A 12,014-nucleotide genomic window follows, 5' to 3' on the forward strand; every position below is an offset into this window, starting at 1 on the left:
CCACATACATTTTTGACCAAGGCTCTAATGATGGGTCTCTGCACTCGCTAATTAAAAAGTTTAGGTGTGGATGGGAACCTCTTTTCTTTGTTTTTTTGTTGCTTTTGGTCAGTTTAATTCTTTATGAACTGCTTTAGTCGCGTTATGAGGATGTTGTGCTGCATCGTGGGTGCATCACAGAGGGTTTTACGGATACCATGCTGGCTGATATTATAGCCAATATTTTGTTCCATTACATCCTGGGGCACCCAAGCGTCCTAAAACGGTTACAATAAAGTTAGTAAACTAACCCTGGGTGGGCATCGTTCATACAATGTGATGCGTGTGTAACTAGTCAGTTCTAGGTCAGTCAGTAAGCATACTATTTGCTCTCGGAGAGGGCCTCCACAGTGTGACAATAACCAATTAACTCTAAAGGCTACAGGGAGGAAGCAGCCGAAACCCATTTCCAGAGCTCTTGGAGCCCCACCCATTCTATGATGTCACCAACAGGAAATTCCAGCGTTTCTTCCCCTACAAGGACATGCTCACTCACAGCCAATCGCCGTGTGGAGCCGTGGAATGTGTGGCTGTAACTGGACTGTACCAAACCTTTATGTGGGGGAGAATTACAAGCTTGTTTTCATCCGCATTCAACAGCATAGCATGCCTCTCTGGGAACATTATCCAAAGAGATACACGTTAATTTAAAAGCAAAGAACTTGTGTCTTTGGTCAAAGGGAAGCAGCATTTTTAGCGGACCGTTGGAGCGTCAGCTTTTCCCCTCCGCCTTAGTCTCCCTGTATTGGTAGATTCCGTGGCCCGCCCTCTTCTTCCGGGGACCTCTGGACCAGGAAGTGGCAGCCGGACAGGGTAGGGCGAGTGTTGGTGGGTTTCTTGGCCGGGCTCTCACTGCTGTTGTTGGTCGAAGGTCTGTCACATCTGAAGGAGTCCGCACTGCACACTTCCTCGTCTTCCAACCCACCGCAACCTCGGGTGAGTGGCTGTAGGGGTCAGATGGAGGAAGCGCGGCCTTGTCAAAGGTCCGCCCAAATCGGTATCTTAATGTGTTTTTTTTTTAAAAAAATCAGAAATCTCCATGCGAAGCTAATTGTGTAATACTCATTAACCGGGTCATCTTGGTTGATGGTCTGTCGTAAGTTTAGGGGCTGATTTGATCTTCGTTGAATCTTTCAGAGTCACGAATTGGCTTCTTGCCTTGCTGGGAGCTGTGCTCTCGGGGCGGCTTGGCACAGTTGTTGGGGTGTGGCCAGCTCCTGAGTTGTGTGCCATAAGCGCAACAAAATTAGGAGAGGCTACCTTTTAACGCTAGTTTCCATTATTGTGATTTGCCTCGAATTTGATTCTTTTTTCAAGGGAGATAACATTATTTTTGTTTCGCGATTTGGGAGAGTTGACGTACACGCGTGGAAGGTTGTATGATTTGATCGCCTACCTTCCCCCGCGGTGGGGGAACCTGCGTTTGTTTTACATGGGCCTAATGTACTGAATGTTACATTTGTATAATATGTACTGCCCGGTTATTTACGAAGGATGCTCGCTTGAAGTGCGACCCTTCACTCCATGTGGGTCCGTATTCATTTAACGTACACCACCTCTTACATTGGTCATGTGCAGGAGAAACGTGTCATTGCAATTGAGCTTTTTTCGTGGCTTCGCAGTTTTCCCAGGTCACGTGACCAGCCAACACGTTTCAACCAAAATAACTTTGCAAGCTTAGGTTTGTAAAACGTCGTTCACTGTTGAAAAAGAAATGGTAGATCCTAACATGCAATACTCTTTGTTGAAATGCGGTAAGCTGTTTGATGGTGTTACGAGGCATGTTGCCACATGCGGCTGCAATATATTTCTACGCGTGTAGTTCTCCTGAGATTGTGGGGCTCACCTGGCCCTTAGCCTGCCTGTCGCATTCCTTCCTTGGGCGTGGCTGTCCAACAGGAGGTTTTTGCTTTAATGTGGGGTGGGAAGACAGACGACGAGCACCGCCTTGCGACCTGTCCGCGGGTTCTCTGTTTACGTTTCCCTCCCTAAAGTGCACGTCGGTTGAATTAACTCCTGGCTGTTGCCTCACTGCACTTGTGTAATCCTGCATGACTGCGCAATCGCCCCACATCTGGCAACTCCCAACAAACTCCATATGTTTTCGCTTGTTTAGTGTGCCTTCATACTGTGCTTTTTAATATATGTCTAGAGATTAGGTATTTAAAAGCGTTAAACTGCTTGGGGACATTTAACAGCGTCACAGAGAAAGCAGCCTCAACCCTTCTCAAAATGAGACACCGGCCGGAAAATGTACTTTTATATTGGCTATCTATTGATATGATTTTTTTTTTTTTTTTTTTTTTATGAGCTTGGAAGTGCGCTTGAAGTTGTGGGGTTGGTGCTGCTCGTCATTAGGCCCAAAGAGTTAAGTAGAATTACAGTCGGTCCGGCATTATGAAAACCGACGAGGGATGTTTGAGGGCAACAATGTAATATAGACAAACCTTTTTCCTCCTAAATTGGGACAGCTGCCTTCTATTCTTTGGGTTTATTAATTAATGTTACAAAGATTCAGATACTGCACTCATTCTCTTGTATACTTTTATTACTGTTTTATTTAGTCACACTCCAAAGACATGCTTAAGTTTGAATGTATGTTTTTAGTTCTTGCCAAATTGGTGGACAATGTAAGCAGGGTCTACCTTGTTAAAAGGGGGATTGATAGGGTAGACCTATGCAAATACTCCCCTTATGCCCTTGAAGCTTGCCTAATGGTGGATAGTGACCCATAGCACTGATCCAGGCTCTATGCTTGGTACTGAGAACTTTGACTAAGGTTGCCCTCATGCAAGAGTGTGCTTGGGTACAGCATCTAGCTACCTCCATATAGGAGTACGGTCTGCTGCTGGGCATGAGCAGAAGCCAAGCACAGCTATCTCCTCACCTTTCACAAAGTGTGTAGTGGTGGTACATCTGAGATGGTTGTTTGATGTAATCCTGCATGCGATTACCCCACATGCCTTTACAATGCAGGACCATTACCACATGTTACCGTTTCCACTCGTGTCTTTACAACGCATTTTGTTGTAAAGACATACGCATGTGAAATGTTACGTGTGGTAATGGTACCAGCTTTGTAACCGCTGGCACCCACCACAGCCCCTCCCACACCCTGAGCCCTATACACCACTCCACGCCAGCCCTAAAACTGGCCTCTCAGCCCCCTACCAGGCCCCCAGCTCTGAAAACTACCCTGACCAGAAAAGTTGCACATGCCCTAAATCCCGGTCCCCAGCCCTGAAAACTACTTACTAGTCCCTTTGACGTCCCAACAAATTTTAGTTTTTTTACGTCGCACTTCCCACCATTCGCTCCGGGCTACCTTTTATCACGCATGTGCCTTTAAAATGAAATTCGTTGTAAATGCATGCGTGGTAAGGCATACTCGTTGTTAAATCATGCATGGTAAGGCATACTTGTCGTTGAACCATGCGTGTTAAAGGCTATGTATGGTAAAGGTAGTCGCGCTGTAAGGCGTGAGAAGTAAATGTAATGCATTGTGACAGCTGCGTTGTAATGGCTATATCCTGTCTGGGATGGTCACCCATCCGCATTCTCCCAAACTAGTATTGCCTCCTTTATGAGGCAATACTTGTATGGGACAATAAAGGCTGCAATTTATTGGCTGCTTTCACTTCCAAGCAAGCATTTCATATTCACTTTGCGTTGTACATTAAAAGGGAAGATAGCTTTGCAATAGTTTTTTCCCCTGAACACTCATTGCTGTGCACTTTTCAACCAGCAGTACTGTCCAATACTTCGTCCAAACAGGCCTACCATGTGGGCACGGGTTGTCGCTGTTTGGTAGCTGTGATTAATAATTTATGACAAACCACACTCAATGTGGTTATAGTCATCAAGCATGCAGATGGTCGTTTACTTCCGGTACCTGTGCTTTATGAAGACAAGCACTGTGGGTGGCCTTACAATTGCAATAGCCATGCTTCACTTCGATAAGGACTGCCCAGTGGCCATACCTATCCTTATCCAAGCTGAACCTACACGGTCAGTTATACCCCTCACCTCCTCGTTTCTGCAAATCTCCCCGTAGTTGTGTCATTGTGACTCATTGCATTACTTCAGTTCCTATGTGCTGCTGCTTCTGCCTGCTGTTGAGACTGCCTTTCAGGAATCCAGTTGTGAAATCGAGAAGGGTGGTAAGTGCTTTTTATGCCCTCCCTGGTCCTGCCAGGTGTGAAAACAGGTTTTTGAAGAGGTTGAAGGGAGTAGGTCCCTTTCATCCTTAGCCTGGGACAACTCTGTTTTCCTTGCTGGCTTCTAAGTGCGGATGGGGGTTAGTCTTACAGTGGACGTCTTCTACCTCTGTGGCCCTTTAGTTTCCCCTGTGGGGATAGGCATGGGGAACAAAAGCACTCCTGTAGATTAGGTGAAAGCTAGATCCGACCTCTGCAGAGAAGCATGAGATGTGATTTTGGCTTTGTGAGTCGAAACAAATGCACCCCTGGTGTGGGAGGAATGAAACACCAAAAAGAAGGCAACACAAATACACGACTTAATAGAACCTTGTAGGAGAGTAGGATCTGCACTTATGTTGCCCCCACTTTTTTTCTGACGTATACACTGGTTTCTGGCTATAGTCTGGCTGGGTCCCTGCTTGTCAGGGCCCCAGTCTCTCTGTTCTCTCTAAACAACTTGGAGTGCATACTAGATGCACTAGTGATTGGATACTGTGGTGCCTTATGGGCCCCTAGTATATGGTACCCTAGGTACCAAGGGCATAGGTACTTAACAGGCCTACCAGGGGCTGAAGCATGTATTATGCCACCCCTGGGAAGCAGACTAAATCTGACACCACAGGCCTGCTACTGCAGCCTGGGTGAGGTAGTATTGGCACTCCTCACAGAGGTATAGGTTCCCTATAGCTCACCATACACACACGTATATAAACCTATCAGTCACCCCTATGGCAGGCCCTATCAATCCTGAGGGCAGGGTGCTTGTTATTCAATGTGAGGAGGTGCCTCTGCATGAGCAGGACCCCTCTGCAGCAGGCAGAGTCTATTCTCTGTGGCTGTTTGTGAATGCGGTTAAACCATATACTCTTAAGTGCATTTTAACCTACTGGTAAATGCTAACTTTGGAATGACTGCATCAAAACATGTCGTGTTTGGTGTCAACCAACTTGGAATCATACCCCCACAGCAGTAACTGGTATGGGAGTATGATCCCACCCTTCTAGAGGGGACGACATGTACCTACTGTGGTAACACGGTAGAAATCTGAAAGAGCCCTGGCATCACAAAATGGATGCCACCAGCACAGACACTGGGCTGCCCTCCAGCTGCTGACAAACTCGCAGTGGAGGAGGCCCAACAATAGGCATCTTGTCACAGGGAGGTGTCACCACCTTCCAGACAGGATTTAATGTATTGGGGCTGGGTGGGTGCACTCCTAGAGTGCTTTGAAGTCCTGCACTGGGGGAGCAGTAGGCTCCTCTGTGCATATGCCAGCTCAAACCGGTTCAGGGGTACCTGTCCCTGCTCTGGCGCGAAACTGGACCAAGAGAAGTGGATGTAACTACCCTAACCCTCCCAGAGGAGTGGTCATAGAGCTAGTCCCTCCCCTACCTTCAGTATAAGATAGGGAAACCTTGCCATTGCAAATCAGATAACCCTGGACGGCGCTCTAGAAGAAGAATCCTGGACCTTCGACGTTCCACTTCCTTTGGAAGACAGAAGAATCTCCCTTGGAGTCAAGGAGTGACTCCCCTGCTTGGAAGGCACCGAAACCCTTAATCAACGGTCGCAAACTTTCCCGCTGGAGTCCAAAGTCCCTGTTGCCCCGGAAGTGGATTTCCTGACTTATCGACGGCCATTGTGAGTCCCCAGCAAAGCTGTGGCGAGTGGACCCCACGAGTGACGAGGAACAGCAATACCCGGGTACCGTGCACTATTGTGGAGTGCAACTCCTTCACGACGTTCTACGAACTTGTGCATTGGACCATTTGTGGCCCAAGCCTCCAGCAGGTTTTGCAGCAAGAATCAGAAGCCTACCCCATCCGGAGTGACCGTGGGGTCCTGCAAAGCATTTCCTCACGAGGCGTCTTCGCCATCCCTTTGGCTTGTGGGTCCCCCGAATACTTGAGTGTATCTAGAAATAAATACATATATATTTGATATATATACCTGTGTGGTGTCCTTTAATTTGGTAGTTACAGAGATTATAAGGTAAAACAAGCTGCTTTACATTCTTCTGAGACTTAGCCTAAAAGCTGCTCTCCACAGCTACCACTAGGATAGCTTTCTTTAAAAAGGTTGTCTTAAACCTATCTACCATAAGAGTCGAATTGGACTGGTGCAAGGTGGCCACTGTAACTAGTGACCAGCATATGCCAGGCCAACTTCTCACAAACCTCTTATGAAGGCACCCAGGGGCATATTTACAATAAAGTGGCAAAGCGTGTTGTTAAGCCAAGAAGGCTAACCCGTTTCGTCACTTTAGAAATGCAGGACTGCACCATATTTACTAGAATATGGTGCAGCCTCCGCTTCCCCCTGCGCTGGTGCTTACTTTAGCTGCCTAGCGCAAATGCAGTCGCCCTTGCACGGGTTCCTGTGCTTGAGGGGAAGATTGTTTATGTGCAGGAAGAGGGACCTTCCTGCACACAATCTTGAAATGCCGTTTTGTAACTTGTAAGTGTGCTGCTTGATGCACATAAGTTGCAAAACTGCATTTTTTTTAAAATGATTATTTATGTGCAGGAAGGCTGACCTTCCTGCACATAAACAATCATAGGCAATTTGCTGTTTCTAATGGGAAGAGCAAAAACGAGGAGAAAAAGCATTTCTCCTCATTTCTTTTGTTTAAGATTAGGTTTTCCCTGGTTTTAATTTTGCAGCTGCGTCAAAATGGGTGTTGTGGTGCAACACCCATTGCCCTCCCCATTCATGCTAAATACAGGGCGAACGGGTGCCTTACAAGGCAGTGTTGGGCCACGTCTTGTAAATAAGGCGAGGCCCCCATCGCCATCTCAATGTCACTGGTGGGGATAGGGGCTTGTAAATAAGCCCACAGTTTGAAGCTTATAATGCCTCCATCAACCAAATGGATTGCTTGACGAGGGTTGCCTGATCTCTTTTGATGATGCTTTTTTGATTAATAGCTGCATACACCTTCTCTCTTTAGTAATTTCATGTACGCCCCATCCTGAAGGTTCGGGCATGTCTAAACTGCACTGCTGCTTTTGCCTACAAGAGGAAAATAGCAGTGTGCCCAGATTACAAAGGGGGGTCTACAGTTAGTTTGGTGTAGTGCATGCTTCAATATTGACCTGAACTAAGGCAAGAGAAGGGGGAAATACTAAGGACGAGTTTGTAGTGTAATGTATGGGAATTTGGTTGGTTAGTTGTATGTAGAAGGGAGCTCATCGTTCTCCCAAAGTTCTTTTATTTTATTTTTTGTATCCCTTCTCTCAGCCTCTCCTGTGCGTACTCGTCACCCTCTAATTAATCTTTCCCTGCATGCTACTGCCTTGGTCTGAAACTTCCTGTGCCAAGGCTCCACAAGTTAATCTGCTTTCCGTCTCCCTTCCGGAATACTCAATGTAAACTGCTATGTCACCTTGCCTGGTCACCCCTCTAGTATCTTAAACATATCTTTTTATGATTTCTCGATACAAAGCATTCTGGGATTAAAAAGTGTGCTCACACCCCCATGTTCTTGTGCTTTCCATGAACTGGTTGAGTTGAAGAGCGTGGTTGATGCATAACGCTTTATGATGTAGTGTTCGTGCGCGGGTGGATTTGTTGTGCCATACAAAATATCGAAGTAAAATAAGGGGGTCAGTTTTAGAAAACTAGCTGTGTCTCTAGGATTTTAGGGCTGCTACAAATTACCCACACTATGAAATATTTTTTTTACGTGACATAGGTCCATAACCATGCACCTTTGGCAGAATACAAGAACAATGACCGAGTGTGTTCTCTGTCCGCACTGCCGATCCCACCCAATTAACACATCTTGTCAATATTTCCAGAGAAGACCTATTGATTGTGGGGTTTTTGTTGTTGTTGTGTTTTTTTTTTTTTTTAAGTGCTTAAAGTCTCGAAGGCAGAAGAGAAAGTGGTAACCAAATAAGCCAGGGTTCTTTCTGGCAGCCTTCCATCTTAAAATGAAGTTGAAATCCCTCACCACTAGTGTTTTATAGTACATGATTGTCAAGTAACCAACCCGTGTCAAATTACTTGTTTAGTATTTTAAACAGTCTGACTGGCTTATCATTAAATGCCACATGTTGTTTACCAATGTTGGAATTGTATTATTTTCTTCAAAAGCATACTCCTTCATTGGCTGCGCTTCTTACCTAGCCGAGATTGGTGTGTCCTGAGTTTACTTGGGTAGGAACATAGAGAGCAGGGCATGGTTTCAGAATTTGGTTTGTTCTGTTTATTAAATGCCCACCAAGTATTTCATTTAAGTTGTGTTGTGCTAGTGTAAAATGCTATTGCAACACGTTCAGATGCTTGTAATGGAAACACTGAAGATGCAGCAAAATAGACGATAAACTAACCGAGTTGTGTATTCAGTAACCAAAGGTGTGCTTGAGACAAAACATCCCACTTAGGACTGCTTTATCTTGGCAGCCTCGTGAGAAACCTGTGTCTTGGTGCAACGGAAATAAGTTCATCCAGCTTTGCTATCGGTCCATGCTTGTCATCCATTTCCCTTAATGGTGGAGCTGCTCGTGATTTCCAGTATTTGGCCACGTCTCTTTGCTAGTAACTACCCAAGTCCACCAGAATGCGGTCTCTCCTTGGACCCCACAACTCGTCTGAGGCAAAGCTGCGTGAACTTAAGGGAGGCCTTCAGGTTCATGCCCAGTATGGCTGAATAGCTGGGCACTTCTAAATCATACAATTCTCCAACCTCTCTTAGAAATCTAGTGCATGCGGGGACCAATAATCTGCAGGTGTTCCACAGACCCATGTGCGTGTAGTAGGTACAGATAGTTCAGTTGCACGGCGTGTAGTGGGGCTAAGATGGCTAGGGTGTGTGACGCCATACATTCCTCTCGTTCAACTGGCCCAGCCACCCCTTTCCACTGCTCCTCCGAGGCGCCAGTGTACATGGCCAGTGATTAACCAGGGCTTTGTATATTTGGGAGATGCCTCCCCGATCAGGGGACCCATAAATATCCAAGCCTCCAGGGGTCTTAAATTCTAGGGGTCCACCAGCACCGCATTTCTTTGTGATAAATTCCTTCTCCGTTCTCACGGAAGCCACAGATCTGGACAAACCAATTGAGTGACTGCGTGTAGTTGCATGACGTGACTGAATTTTTTTGGTGATCTCTCGCAGAAACTATGTAGGATAGGCTGGCTGATGGCCAAACCTGTTTCTTTTGGGTAGTGGCACTGCAAACGATATATCCCTGGAAATTGAGGCAGCGATTAGGTCGTTGTAAACTTCCCCCCTCTCCCAAGTAGCTTGCAAATAACTTGAATTCCTGATTGAGATTCGAAGTGGTTAGCAGTAAGTTGTGAAGGCCTGTCGTCAGGACTGTATGTCTGCCTGAGGCACAGTTTTTGTGACACATTGCAGTAGAGGGGTATGGTGCACCCAAATTGAAAACCTGGCTATCAAGTTGTCCCCTTCGGAGCCTACAGTTTAGGGCGTGCCTATTCTACTGCTGTTAAAGGGCACTGAAGAACATGTTAACATCTAGTGTCTGTTTTTCTGTTTCCAAAGCCTGAAGAAAGGCGTTACGACACACCAAATTTGTTTACCTAATTCGCTTATGAATCTAGGGTCTTCTCAAACATTACAAGAAGTGTGAAGTTCGTGTAGAGGGCAGTCTTGATTTTATAGTGCAGTTTTATCAACGCCAAATACAAGTATTCTCCATTGAACTATGGTGCAAGCTCTCCATAGGAGATGCCAAGAGTTAATGGCACCCATCCGCGTCGGTTTTTGTAGCTCTTTTGCTGAGTTGAAAAACTGGGTCTTTCATAGCCTGTTGAATTAGAACACCCTGAACTTTCCAACTATGGCCCTGATTACGACCTGAGGTGTTATTTATTGCCCCTGATAAATAACGATACCACGGGGTTCTTTGTTTAGGGTGTGATAAATAACACCTATTCTGGGTAATGACATGCAGATTTTGGTGTTTAACGCACCAACATTCGCATGCTACGGTAATACCATATTTTTTTGCCTGTTAAATTACGGTAGGTTGGACCTGCCGAAATTTAACGAAGAGTGAGTTATTTAACGCATCCGATAGTTATCCGATGCGTTACATACCTTTTACACTCCTAATTGGAACCCATTCATAAACGGGAGATTTTCGCATGGGTCTGAAAATTACTAAGAAACCTTAATTAGGTTGTCTTTTTTGTGTGGTTTCTGGGTCTTTCAAGCTCCAAACACTCTGGAAATACAGGTGCATCAGGTGTTAAAAACTATTTTACCCTGGTCCAGTGATAGTATCAGTATGGGCCAGAAATTGGGATGAGGGGCCACTGGTAATCGTATGGCCTGGCGCTGTGGTTCCATGTTGTCAGTGATCTCACATTTTTAGGTCTTGCATACAGACCTTCAGTATTTTGGTGGCTGTTTAATTGTATAGTGCAGACACCGATAAATGCTTGCAACTGGTCTCTTCCTCACTTCCAGACCTGGCTTCCATGCTCCTCTGCGTGTACCAAGAGAAAGATTCGTATTTGCTTTGTTTGTCTTTTGAAATGAGTGGTTGGCGAAGTCGCTTAGCTTTTGCATGGCGCTGCGTGTGTGCTTTAGAAAAGTGTCTTGGTATTGGGAAAGGAACATTAAAAGACGTGTCCCGCACTGCACATTTAAGCATTTGCCCCGGGCACTGACTAGAACAGCATGCTGTATCGCAGAAAATGCGCTGTTCCCTGTGTTGGCTCAAACCTGCCAATGGAACATCAAAGTATTGAAAGGCAAACCAGCTTTATGAAGCTGCTGGTCCACCTTTCAACTGAGGCTACAATTCGGCCTTTGTTTCAGGGGTTGAGGGGGAGTTGCAAATTCTCCTGCAGGGGGATTTTGGGAGTGGCTGGTACCACTGTCCCTTCCTTCCAAGGGGCACCCTCATGAGGTTTGTGTGCTTCCTGGCAGCCACTTTGCGCCTGCTGCTGTGATATGGTTGGAAATGAGGGCATGCCAATTGGGACAGTGCACACATGTTCATGAAGGAACTGATAAATCAAAGACCGAATTATAACCGTCTCTGCTTAAGGAAATCGTCTGTCCATGCAGTGGCTGAACTACAATTGTTGTTTGTTTTTTGTTTGTTTGTTTTTGCTAACCTCCATCAGTAAGAATGCACTCCTTTCTTAGGTTTTCCTAGAGAAAACCAGAAGTGAGAAGCAGAAGCACTACGCAGTCACTTATTTGTATTGGGGCAGACTGTTGTTCCCATCCGTTAATTGTAGAGGTGCACCTTGGGCATATCTTTGCAGAATGTGAAAGTTAAGAGACTTAAAAGCACAACAAAAACTACCCCCAGGTTCCTATGCTACTGTATTGAGTGAAGGACCATCTCTCTTGCCCACATCCTCTGTGGATATGCAGCAAAACTCAGACATGATAAACCACCCGAGGGCTGAGATTGTTAATGGAAAGGAGGAGCAGCACAAAGGAACACAAACCAGGGGAAGGAGCTGCAGCGCCAGATTTACTTGCCAGTGGCAAACGCTCGTTTGGGACCGTGCTGAGGACATCCCAATCATCTTGTGTACACACACAAGAACGCCCCAGCATCCACCCAGGATAAATACGTCAGTTATGCGAGGCTGGACTCCTAGGCCTCTAGTACTAGAGGAACAGAGAAACTGCCTGCAGTCGGATGGAGGCAGCCCCAGACCCTGGTATGAGAGGACAATTGTCAGCCTCTACTAAGATGGAGGGGTAATTTTGTGCTAGCACATTCTCCAGCCAGGCATTCTCTCCAGCCAGGCATTCTATCCAAAAGAGAAGACGTGAAG

General features: G+C 46.0%; 1 protein-coding gene across 1 annotated transcript in view; it reads left to right on the forward strand.

Moving 5' to 3' along the window:
* Positions 1 to 838: 838 nt before the first annotated feature.
* Positions 839 to 12,014, forward strand: part of MYL12B (myosin light chain 12B) — a 22,925-nt gene continuing 11,749 nt past the window's right edge. The window contains exon 1 of the mRNA XM_085605834.1: positions 839 to 975. The gene's annotated coding sequence lies outside the window, so the exon portion shown is untranslated. The remainder of the gene's footprint in view (positions 976 to 12,014) is intronic.

The sequence above is a fragment of the Triturus cristatus genome, chromosome 5_1, assembly GCF_964204655.1.
Source record: "Triturus cristatus chromosome 5_1, aTriCri1.1, whole genome shotgun sequence".
Classification (NCBI taxonomy): Eukaryota; Metazoa; Chordata; class Amphibia; order Caudata; family Salamandridae; genus Triturus; species Triturus cristatus.